The 10,365-nt window shown below is 39.7% G+C and overlaps 1 pseudogene; it reads left to right on the top strand.

Moving 5' to 3' along the window:
- The first annotated feature begins 6,307 nt into the window (after nucleotides 1-6,307).
- LOC102495680 (proteasome subunit alpha type-1 pseudogene) lies at nucleotides 6,308-7,251 on the top strand (annotated as a pseudogene).
- Nucleotides 7,252-10,365: the final 3,114 nt, after the last annotated feature.

Genomic DNA, 10,365 nt, shown 5'->3' with positions numbered 1-10,365 from the left:
GCGGGGAACGAGTAGGGCCTCTGAATGCTTCTGTCCCCACCGGCTCGCCGTCCCCTCGCCCCCGCCCCGGCGGCGCTGCCCGCCCCCTTCCCGCTCTTTACCTGCCAACAGGTTCCTAATTTCCTCAGGGAGGGGGTAGGAAGAGGAGGGGCTGCTGGGGGCTACCTAGACTCGGGCTTGCGGTCCTGGGAAGGACAGCGGGACTACTACTCCGGACGCTGCCAGGCCGGGGACCACAACAAGGAAGCCACTGAATCTCCAGCCCGCGGCAGCTGGACGCTCGGCCCAGCCCCGCCCGGGAGCTCGGGGCGGGGCGGTGGGCGGGGAGAGGGCGCGGACGGCCTGAGGGGCCCAACTGCGCATGTGTATTCCCCGGGTTTCCCGGCCTCGGAAGTCAGAGCCTCAGGATCAGCCACGCCCACCGCTGCATATGGAAGCGGGAGGCGGAGCGGCTGGTGGGAAGGGAGCGGACTGGGGCTGCGTCACCTGGTCCGGCCTCTGAAGCTCGTTGCCGCCATGTTGGGTACTGGTACCACCACGACTACCGACCCTTCCTCCCGGATCCCGGAGAACAATGAGCCGTAGTGCCGAGAAGTTTTCGGATTAATGGGCCTTCTGGCTTACGTCCAGCCCCACCGAGGTTAAACACCTCGCATGGTAACCCGCGGGGACTTTGCGACCGCTCTAAACTATTATGGCCTTCTTTGTCTGATTGAGTGAGGTCGCAGAGTCCCATCTTCCGCCCGTGCTCCCTAAGAAGCCGTTCTGGCATTGCTCGGGGGCGTGTTCTTACTGGTCCTTGTATTTTCTAATGTGGGGGGCGGAGGGGGGGTAACTGGTTTCTCCCACTAGGAAGGAACTTACAAAGGAGTGATGAACATCCTTTGCTTTGAGGGTGGGGGAACCCAAAAGGCCAAGTAGGTACATAGGTACCACTGCCCTTTTACAAGCAATGAAGAGGACGTTGCTGGTGGTGATTAGAATAAAATTATAAAACCTATTCTTTCCAACGTGATCGTTTAGTCAACAAATAACTGTTTTCTACCTGTAGATCTTACAGGTTTTCTCTAACACCAAAAAAGACACTCTGGCTCCTTCACATGTCTCCTAACTGTTAAAATCACTCAAGACCTAGTATGAAGCCATATTTGTCATCAAAGAAACTGATGAATCAGAGCCACTGAAGAATATAGAATGGAGGCTGATAGAGGAAGTCTTCAGATAGGAACCACCAGGGCAAACCACTGAGTGTCTGTTGTATTTCTTTTGGTACAAATATTCTTGAAAAATAGTCGCTGGGATTCTCTCAGCCATGACCTCCATGGCAAGTTGTGCCATTTTCTAAACCACACAAAAATAGCAGCTCCTTGATTAAGCCTTTAACTACATTTCCCATGATTGAAATAGCCACTCTTTACTTCATGCTGCTATTGTATCTTGAACACTGTATCGTGGCTCCAGTCACAATACAAATTGTTTATTCCTGTACCTTACAACCTTCACTAAATGAACCCTCTAAGGACTTCATGGCCTAAGGACTTCAGTTCGCACTAGACTCTCAGAAAAAACTATTACATTGTGTATTCTCAAGTCCCACCCCCAGAAATTCTGATTCATTCTTTTTAGAGTGGAGCCTGATAATCCACATGTTAAACAATCCCATAGATGGATGCAAGACATTCTGAAATTTCATTCTAAGAATCCCTTTACTATTTCCCAGCTCTAGTAGTTACAAAATGTGTCATAATTTATCTTCTATCCCCAGCTGGAACCCTAAACCTAATATAAATAATAGCTCTCTAAATACTTCATTTAAAAATTTCAGACAATACTAGTAAAAAGAAAGTTAGTCAAATGCCATATAATATTTTTGTGTTATTTTCTGAGAGAACACCAAACACTAACTATAAAATGAATATCATAACATTTAGTAGTCTATGTCCTTTTTTAAGAATTATTTAATTTTTTCATTTTTACTATTATTTTTTAAATTTTGATATATTGCATATGTGCTCACCAGAGAGAGAGGGAAAGAAAAGGAGACAGAGAAAGCAAGTCTCCAGGTCCAGGACTGGAACTGTGGTCAGCCATGTGAGAGTCTAGTGCCTTAAACATCATGCCACCTGCTGGCCCCAAATAGTCTGTGTCTTCCCTCTCAAAACAAGACAAAAACTTTATAATTAAAGTAAAACATGAAAGTAATAACACAAAAGGCATTCCAAAAACAAACCTAATCCCCAAAATGGAATCTAAATTTGCTACCCTGGTTTAGAAATATGATGCATTATAAAAAGAGTACTAAAAATTAGAATGTTTTTAGTGCAAGTAAAAATGAATAGAATCATTTTACAATACACGTCTACCAACTTTAAAGAATTGAGAACTATTAAACTATAAAATTATCTTTCTAAAAAAGTGAAGACCTATTTTATGGACATTTTATATTAGTGGAGATTCTTCCTCTCTTTACAGTTATTACATATTTTTCTTTGTCTTGTCATATTTTTTATTAAACCAGGCCTCCAAATGTTCCAATCCTTTTCTTTCTTCTGATAAAACAGACCATTTTTTTAAATTCTGTGTCTCGTTTATTTATTTATACTCTGCTCATTCTACAAAGAAATTGAGGTGATTTACTCTTGTATCAAATAGACAGCTTTCTGGAGTGGATCAAATGGACAGTGTCTACACCGTTCATTATGACAAGTCATTCTTGTTAGCAAGAGACAGGAAACTATTGAGATTGCCTTAAAATACATTGCATCTAGTAGTCCAAATAAAAAAGGCAATAACAGAAGATAGCCTCTTTTGTATCGAACACATTTCCCCTATTTAGGAAACCATTCTCCGACACAGGTCCATGATGGATTCACTTGGGCAGTGCTTTCTATATGCTATCATTTTTACTGTTTATTGTTAAAGTTACTGAAATTGATTATAAGAGAAAAAAAGAGAGACTAGACAAAATATATTTTATCTAGCCTATTTCCAAATGTTTCCATAACAAAAACTAAGAAGGAAATCAAATCATACTTCATATTCTTTAAATTAGTCATCTTAATTTTTTTAAAAAAAAAGAGAATTTTTAAAAATGATACTTTAAATCTCAACCTGAGAAAGATAGAAGCCTTTCTACCATTCTGCAAGAGACTAGACTCTGAAAATTTCATGATTTGTCTTCTCAAAAGTAGATCCTCCAATTCAAGGAAGATACATACATATTCCTGTAAGTGAAGTTAATCCCCTTCCTTGTGTCCCTCAAGATTAGCTTAGGAGCACTCAATAAGTATTTGCCCACAGGCCTAGGTTTAAAAGAATATAAATGGGCATTGAAAGAAAGCGTAGAGTGGGCCAAAACACAATTTGCTTTCCTCCGCTTCTCTTTCATCTTTGTATGGCTTTCATAGGTATGTGGAAGAAAGTGTGTACTTACACTTAGGCATTGTATTATCTGTTGCTGCTAACATGTAATAGCTTAAAATGAATACTTAGTATCTCACAGTTTCTGATTATCAGGAATCCGTTAGCAGTTTAGTTGAATGGTTTTGGCTCAGTCTCTTCACAGGCCACAATCAAGTTATAGAGTGGGTTACGGAACCTGAAGATTTGACATGGCTAAAGGCTTGACTTTGAAGATGGCTCACCCACAAGAGCTGTTTGAGTGTGGTCATGATATGGCAACTGGCTTTTCTCAGAGCAAATGATCCAGTCTTGGCGAACAACCAAAACAGAAGCTGTGATGTCTTTATAATGTAATCCCAAAAGTTACATAACTTTACTGCTGCCATAGTCGATTGGTCACAGAGACCAAGCCTGATGTAAAGAAGGAAGGCACTACACAAGACTATGAATACCAGGAGGTAGAGATCATTGAGGATCATATTGAAGGCTGACTGCCATAGTCAGTCCTCTGGGCCCCAATGAGTCACATCCATCCCACATGCAAAATATACTCAACCGCCTTCTGAAGGCACCTGCAAAGTCTTGTCTCATTGCAGCCCGGGGTCAAAGTCCAGAATCTCATTATCTAAATCAAGTCCTGGCATGGATAATGCTGCTCTGTTATAATACCTTGCATGCTGTTCTTTCAACCTAAAGCCATATAAAGTAAGAAGACAAATTATCTTCTCTCTATATATACTCCACATACCTTAATGAGACAGCCATAGGATAATGACTATAAATGTTACCATTCCAAAGGAATGTGGATAATAGAAAACATACAAAGCTCAGTGGCCTTGATAATTCTGAAATCCAATCAGAAAAATATAGCAAGTAGGACACTGTTCTACTCCCACATGGAATTAACTTCTCCATGGCTCTTAATTCTGACCTGAGTCATTCTTCCTTTTCCATTGAAAAATGGTCATATTTTCAGTTGTGTAGTTTTCTCAGCTTGCTTCCTGCCAAGAATTTTGAGTGTTGAAAGCTGTCTTTTCATTTTGTAACATCACTGTCTTCATTCTCTATCAGTGGAGATTCAAGCAGAGAAGTAGAACCACTACAATGGAAATAAAAATAGAGAAATCAAACATGGGGGAGGAGTGTCTTTGAAAAGTTCATGGAAAATATGCATTATGGACAAACTATGCATGTATTTTATAAAAATTTGGCACCAAAGTAAATTCATACTTTAATTCTATTTTTCCACAAACTTTTTGAAGCTTGCAAGCATAAAACAAAGTGTTATGGAGATCTGACCCTACCCAGTTGTGGAAGCTAGTTAAACTGTCTCTATAAGGCTATTATCTCTGAACCAGATGCTGAAGCTTGAAGTGCATAGGGCAGGAAATAAGGAAGGAAAGATGGAGGAGATTCACAACCAGCTGGATCCCAGAAGCAGAAACCATAGTTCATAAGGACAGCTTGAAATCCAAGTCAGCTCTCACTGCCTCTGACCTTAATAATATGGATATCTTTCAGAAGTCAGAGTCCCTCATGACAGAGTTAAATACATAAACTGGGGCCAGCAGGTGGCATGGTGGCTAAGGCACTGGACTCCTACATGGCTGATCGCAGTTCGCGTCTTGGACCTAGTGGCTTACTCTTTCTCTGGTGAGCACACATGCCCTATAGAAAATTTTTAAATAATAATAAATAAAATTAAATAATTATTTAATATATATATATGTATGTATGTATGTGTGTGTATGTATACACACACACACACACACACACATACATACATATATATATCGACTTGTGAATCAGAGAAGCTGAACAGGGACCCAGCAGAAGATGGAGTGGCTGCAGACCTACTTGCTTACACCAGTGAAATGAGCCAGCAGATGATAAGCAACAATATATGTAACCTACAAAATGACTGCTGCTTCAGTTATGTTCTCCAATCTCACAAAGGTCTACTTTGTGACCTACCCTAATTAGAAACATACAGAAAAGGGAATTCCAGGAAATATAGCCACCAAGCATACAGTTTACTTGGTACTATTCCAAGTAAAGAATGGAGTATTTAAAAGAAGCAATTGAAACAACTTATTTTGCAACCTTATCTGTTTAAAAAAATTTTTTTAATCTATTGGCTTCCATGTTATCTATTAAGGGGCTCTTTTAAGAGTTTTTAGACATACAGATTCGTTTTTATTTTCTAAATGTTTATCCCTCTCTTCATTTGAATATTCTAGTGCTAATAGGTATGAGTTTATCGTTACATGACCATCAACAAGAAATATATATATATTCTCAGTGGAATTCTTATGAAGTCATTTACTTTTTAAAAAATGTGACATAGAACCCAATCAGAACCAAAATATTCTGATTGAAGCAGCCCATAATTTGATGCCTTAGGTTATAAGTTTTATTAACCTTATTAGTATAACTTATTGTTCTTAATTTCACTTACATACACACAAACATGCACTCAGGCACTTCGCTTCCCTGGTCAATAATTTTAATATAAGAAGAATAAGTAGTTTAATATGGACTGGATTTGAATCATTAATGAGATGGCAAAAGTCTTTGGGTTTCTGTGAATTAGGAATAAGAGAACTGTCCATCCCGTTCCAGACTTGTCAGAGGCTCATGGAGCTGATTTACATACCTAAAGATCTATGTGGTACCTCCAAGTTGGGTTTTGGGCCTGATTCTCTCCCCAAGAAGCAGCCCTCTTCTCCCTTTAGCTGAACTGATTTCCCTTATCCAGGCTCTCCATGCTCAGAGGCTTCACCACTGTAAGGTCAGCTTTGATAATAATCTGCCTCTGGCTCTGTAGATCGCTGAGCACTAGTTTCGGCAGCTCTCCTTGAATCAGAGGTGTGCAGGAGGCAGCAACCAGGCCAGTGCCGGAACCATGTTTCAAAACCAGTATGACAATGATGTCACTGAAGCCCTCAGGGCAGGATTCATCAGATTGAATATGCTATGGAAGCTGTTAAACAGGGTTCGGTCACAGTTGGTCTGAAATCAAAGACCCATGCAGTGTTGGTTGCACTGAAGATGACACAGACAGAGCTTGCAGCGCATCAGGAACAAATTCTCCACGTGACAACCATATTGGTATCTCAATTGCGGGGCTTACTGCGGATGCTAAACTATTATGTCATTTTATGTGCCAAGAGTGTTTGGATTCCAGATTTGTATTTGATAGACCACTTCCTATGTCTCAGCTTGTGTCTCTAATTAGAAGCAAAACCCAGATACCAACACAACGATATGGCTGGAGACTGTATAGTGTTGGGCTGCTCATTGCTGGTTATGATGATATGGACCCTCACATTTTCCAAACTTGTCCATCTGCAGTTTGACTGCAGAGCTATTTCCATTGGAGCTCGTTCTCAGTCAGCTCGTACTTACTTGGAAAGACATATGTCTGAGTTTATGGACTGTAATTTAAATGAACTGGTTAAACATGGTCTGCATGCCTTAAGAGAGACTCTCCCTGCAGAGCAGGACCTAACTACAAAGAATGTTTCTATTGGAATTGTTGGTAAAGACTTGGAGTTTAAAATCTATGCTGACGATGTGTTTTCATTCCTGGAGGGCCTTGAAGAAGGACCACAGAGAAAGGCACAGACTGCCCAGCCTGCTGATAAACCTGCAGAAAAGGCTGATGAACCAATGGAACATTAAGTGATCAACCTGTGTATATGTGTATTATCAAACATGTAAGAAAGCAGGAACATACAATTACAGTGATAATGATAGTAATCTATACTTCGAACCAAAAGATACAGAGTGCTAGAATAGTGTGTTGTAGGAATCAGTTGAGATGTGGGTTTTTTCCAAGCAGCCTCACCACGGAGATATAATGGAGAGCATTTTTCTTTTAAAGGATCTATATAATCATTTTCTAGAAAGTATAGCTACCTGTACTAATATTTTTATACGAAGAAAATAGTGTCTTTGCAATTTTAAAGACTACCATGAAATAAAAATGTTTCACCTCTGGTTAAAAAAAAAAAAAAAAAAAAATCTGCCTCTGACTTTATATCCTCGCTCTGGTAACTGGGTTTCTCCTGCCTGGGCTTTGACACCAAGTCCTTACCTTGCCTACTTTGAATAAAGGGATATATTTGTCTCGGTTATATCTCACTCTCGTGGACTGTGGTTCAGCCTTCCTCATCTAGTCTTGATTTATAAGCTGGTGTTTTATTTCACCCAGATCTCCAGAGAGCAAGATGAACCCAAGTCCTTATCTTGCCTCCTATTACTCATCGGGCTTAGTCCCCAAGGTGTACGTGTGCTAGGAACATGCCAAGAAAATGTTCATTCTTTATTACTATTGAAAATTTAATGCAAACCCCCTCCTCCGCATGTGAACTGTTTTCCTCCTCCTCTATGGTTTGGTGAGGTTACCTTGAACTGTGAGCAGGCACATAAAAAAAGACAAGAACTTTTGATTCTCCCATTTAATTCTTTTCATCGAAATCTCTACTTTCTACCTCAGAGAGCCAATCGAGTGATCTTGAAGATTCCATTTTATTCTTGGTTTATAACAGAGGTAGGGAGAATTATCTTTGAGCTTACCTAAGGGGTAAAGTACAAGGTCAAGACCCTCCCCATGACCCTGACCTATACACCCTGAAATTCTACCTATTAGTCAGGAGAGTGGATGGGTAACTATTTCCCTCTGCACCTTGGTCTAAAGAAATCACATCTTCTATAATAATACCTGCATTAAGGTCTCTACAGCTTTGGAGAAAAATAATCAGACAGAATTTTGGATTTAAAACGTTTGAAAGAAAGCAGGCTGCATAAACTTTCCAGACAATGGTTTCAGAACTAGCAGTGCAAAGCAAAGAAAGCAAAGGGGGAAATCTGATGCTGTGTGCCCTGCTTTCTCTTCAGGACAGTTTTACCAACATTCAATAAAAAGACAGTCTTCTAGAATAATAAAATTAAAGAATATGACTTCCTTATTAATGAAACTCACATTTGGGTTTTGAATCATAATTGGCTCAATATTGACTATTTACTAAATTTTCTGTTACCCATCTGAATTATTTTTGTTACAGGAATTTTATTTTATTTTTGTTTTCTATCTTTCTTTCTTTGTTTTGTTTGTTTGTTTGTTTGTTCGTTTTTGAGAGGTTTTTGCTATAGGGTGCATGTATAGGGCGCGCGCGCTCACCAGAAAGACAAACAGAAAGCATGAAATCACCTCCCGGGGGGATGGCCACGCTGCAATCCCTTCTCTTCTATTCTCCTCTTGGGATCTTGGGCACACACGCACATGCACCTGGCATGAGTTTAAGCCACCGGGTCTGGGACTTGAACTGCAGTCAACTACATAGGAGTCCAACAACATAGCCATTACTCAACTGCTGGTCCCTATTTTTGTTTTCTTATTGTAACTAAAAACATGACTTCAGATGAAACATGATTTTCTAATACACTTCTAGAGACTGTTTATAGTTAGCTTGGCAGAAGTTCTGGAACATTTAATAATTAAAAACAGGTCTGACTTTCTATATGTAAAGACAAAATAGTAAATTGTGACTGGAGTCCTTCTTGTTATTATAGTACATCTATTCTCACCAGACAATTTTTAAATACCAAGCTGTCTTCAGCAACAGTAATTCAGTGGGTTTGTGCTTAATATATTCATGAAGAGTTTTGATGGATTTGATAACCATATGCAGCTGTTAACATTAAATTGCCATTTAATTTTTTTCAGTGACTTTCAAAGTTGTCAATATTAAACAGCAGTGGTTTACAAATGACTAAGACCAATAAGAGTAAAATTAAATAAAATTTAAAAGGCTCAACCAAATTCTCTTTTTTCCTACAGTGTCTACCAGGCAAACATTTTTTTAAAAATGCATTTTTTTCAGAACTTTAAGCACTTTCTTGTATATTTTCCTATCATTTGCATGGCATATTATCCACACTCAGAAATTCTTTCATCCCTTCCTCCTTTACCCATCCTGATTTAATTTTTATACTTTTTCCCTATATCTCATCCATAAAATTCATATTCACTCTCACCTCACGATACAAGTTTTTATCCTTAACCCCAAGAACATAATTTATGACACTTTTTTTAAATACATGAATTGGGAACCAGCAGTTAGCGTAATGGCTATGTTGCTGGACTCCCACGTAGTCAACCGCGGTTTGCGTCCCGGACCCGGTGGCTTAAAACTCACGCCGGGCGCGTATGCGTGCCCAAGATCCCGAGAGGAGAATGGAGGAGAAGGGATTGCAGTGTGACCATCCCCCGTGGGGGGTGATTTCTCGCTTTCTGTCTCTATGTCTCTCTCTGTCTGTCTGCCGAGCGCACGCACCCTATAGTGAAAATCTCTCAAAAAAAAAAACCACACACATTAATTTATTTCAAAAAAATTATTATTTGCAAAGACATAGTGTTGTTCTGGTGTGAAGTGTCAGGGCTAAGTTGATTTCTATGTTCAAAGCAAATGGAGAAAAGTTTTAGTTCATTTTGTTCACTTGTTTTAATATTGAGGCTGTGTATTAGCAACCGAATGGAACTGGTTCAGTTGGTTCTTTTTCAATTGCTTGTTGGTTTAAGGCAGTTGGAGTGCTTCAATTTCAGATCTTCTGATTTTGGCCTTTGACAAAAGCGTTTGTGCTTTGAAGTGTTTATTGGTGGTTTAGAACTTATCAAAAAGAGACCCTGGGCAGAGTACCCTCACCTTCTTGTCTACTTGGGTAGACTTGCAGGTTGCATTAAATATAATTGTTATAAAGAAAAGATCCTGGCAGGAAGAAATGTCACATCTTTTGGTTAAATCCCCTCCATAGAAACCAGTAAGAGTCTCTTCACTTTTCAGTACAGAGGTCACAGTAAAATGGAGAAGGTCACTTCACAGCAAGTGTTCCAACTACAGTAGGAGTTCTGCCCCTCAGACCGCTCACAAGGCCAGACTTCCTTCCTCCCACAGTAAA

The sequence above is a fragment of the Tupaia chinensis genome, unplaced genomic scaffold (assembly GCF_000334495.1).
Source record: "Tupaia chinensis unplaced genomic scaffold, TupChi_1.0 Scaffold139943_1, whole genome shotgun sequence".
Classification (NCBI taxonomy): Eukaryota; Metazoa; Chordata; class Mammalia; order Scandentia; family Tupaiidae; genus Tupaia; species Tupaia belangeri.
The sequence above is the reverse complement of the archived record's forward strand: the minus strand, read 5'-3'. Positions and strand labels throughout refer to the sequence as shown.